Source organism: Arachis ipaensis, chromosome B09, assembly GCF_000816755.2.
Source record: "Arachis ipaensis cultivar K30076 chromosome B09, Araip1.1, whole genome shotgun sequence".
Classification (NCBI taxonomy): Eukaryota; Viridiplantae; Streptophyta; class Magnoliopsida; order Fabales; family Fabaceae; genus Arachis; species Arachis ipaensis.
The window spans coordinates 129,547,341-129,550,335 of NC_029793.2; positions in this window are offsets into that span (position 1 = coordinate 129,547,341).

Below are 2,995 nucleotides of genomic sequence, written 5' to 3' on the forward strand. Positions count from 1 at the left end.
CTTTTCTGTCTCATTAGCTACCCTCTTTTGCAGGTTTTATCAATGGCAGAAAAGCAAAACAATCCACCTCCTCGACTCCCTACTATAGCCGAACTATTAGTGATCAAGAAATCACTAAAAATAGAAATTCGAAGGTTAACCGAACTTTTGAATCAAAACAAACAAGGTGATGAAGAGGACCAGAGAAGTTCTGGTAACAGTGACAGCGATGATGACCACAACTCAGAAATAACGACCGTGGTTATAGTCATTCCAAACCCATCAAATAAGGAAACAAATTCTCCCAAATGCTCTGGTAAGATTATCTAATTATTTATCTTTGAACGACGAAATCAAAACATGTGTTTGCAATCCTTTGTACAAAAAGAAAAATTCGAAATTACCTCGAAAAATAATCGAAAGGAAAATGACCGCAACAAATCAAATCGATAAAGTATTATACCATGGTAACACAATGCTACGCATAACCTAACCTGCTGATATAATTCTTTTACTTTAATTTTCAATACAACATGACCTCTTATAAGGTATACACTACTCTTGAACCACTTTACTTTTATGTATCTTATCATTTCATATACCAACGTTGGACATGCTATATTTCATTGTAAATTGTCAGTCTATGTTTCATTTCTGATAGACCTTCTTTAAGAATATTTGGTACCACTATTTCTACTATATATTTCTACACCAAGTTTTGTATACATGATAATACAACCATGCCGACCGAAAGAAAGTCAAGCAGTGCTATAAACAAACTCACCAAAAATAACTCCATCAATAGTACCGCCATGCAGATTATAAGTCGAAAATATGAACCTTCTAACAGAGCTCAACTCCAAAATCAATGTATAAGATTGGCTTAAAGATTCATTTCAGCTAAGCTCACAAGTCAAAACACGGTGATGTTTTCTTCTTTCATTAATAAAATATCTTTAATCTTTTATTTTCAATTTTTTCTATTAATCTCATTTATCACTATCCCTAATTGATATATAAATCATCCAGTACGATCAAATCAAAATCGAACTATAATCCGATTTTCAAACGCACAAGATACTAAGTTATTTATCATGTTCTATTATCCCTAATAATCGACCATAAAGATCGGATACTCAAGCTCAAGTACAACTCACACAAGTGATACTTTGATATAATTATTCAACATCAAATCAATCAATCAATCCGAGAATAAATTTGCTACCAATCAATCCGAGAACAAACTCGGCTTTCTATCAATTCGAGAACAAATTCAGTTATCAATTAGTTCGCAAACAATTATATATGCTATACTAATCATTATCTTTCTACATTTTATAACCTCTATGAGACCATGACTAATAATCTTCCATTCTGTTATTGCTATATCAATTCTTGAAAGCTAATATAATTCTTATCTAAGAGGAACTATGACAAACCAATATTGACGTTGACATACAAAAATAAACTGACAGTTATAAGTCGGTATCAATCCAAACAAACCGACACCAATAAGTCAGAATCATTTCAAACAAATTGGCAATTATAAGTCCGAATCACTCCAAACAAGCCGACATTTATATGTCGGAATCATTTCAAATAAATCGGCAACTATAAGTCGGAGTAACCTCCAACAAATCGGAAATTATAAATTGGAGTCACTTCCAACAAATAAATAGTTATAAGTCGGAATCAGTCAAAGCAAGCTGATACATAAAAGCCAGAATCAATCCAATCAACTATGAACTCATCCAAAAGTACACCAATGCAAGCAACACCAAATCTCATTCTCAAGATTATCAAGTTAATTTTTGGGGCTAATCCTCATCTCATTATTTAACCATTATTCCTAATCATTCTCAAATTTCTTTTACTTTACTATTCACTTCAAGCTACTCCCAAGCATGACTATCATTTTTCAACATACAACAAGTTGAGCTTGGGGGCTACTACTACTACTATCACCATTCTGATTTATAGGTCCACAAAAAACTCAGAAGCTCAATCCATCGTATTGAAAAATACCACAGGTCAAGCTTGGGGGCTGTGATCCAGTGGTTATAACCCGGTCCAACTATGCCTATAAATCGGAATTCAAATACAATAACAAACGTGACTTATCTTCAGTTAGAGAGAATCTCGTTGATAACAACCCACTCAGAAACAAACTAAGGTGGTTACTGAAAGATCAGGCAAATATCTCAACCTTTCAGCAGAAAATTACACTCTATAAATACCAAACCCTAACTATGTAAAAGGTATGCTACTCACACTGAGTAACATTATATTTATTTTCTATTCTTACTAATTTGAACGTCGGAGTGCCTTTGCAGGTGTCCGCCGCCGCCGCCGCTTCTCTTAAAGCTTATGTATACCTCTTCCACTTCAGATGAAGGCAATCTCAATCTCTGGACAAGACGAGTTATACATCAAACTGGACTTACCACAACAGGAACAGTTCCAAAATTCGAAAGCTCAACCTGTCTCGTTAAAAATATCACAGGTTAAGCTTGGGACTGTGATCCGTTGGTAATAATCCGGCCCAATTACATCTATAAATCAGAATCTGAATAAAATAAATAACACATGGCCTATTTCAGATAATCTCGGCTATAATAGAACCATCTGAATACGTTTAGGAGCAATTATCACAAAATCAGGTTAACATCCTCAACAGCTCCACTATACTAGACCCGCTGAATAACGCTTATAGCACAACAACTCTATAAATACAAAATTTTAACTACGTAAAATGTACATTGTTCATTCTGAACATATTATACTCATCTCATACTCTTACTAACTTGAGTCTTGGAGTGTCTTTGTAGGTATCCGCTACTATTATTTCTCTTGGAGCCAATATATATCTCATCTATCTTAGGAAAAGGTGAATTCAACAATGAGCAAGATGAACTATACCTCAAATCTGACTCATCACCACGCAAGAATAGAAATTATAACGTATAATTGTAAAGTTCAATTATTTATATAACATTTTTCTAATTGCATCAGCATA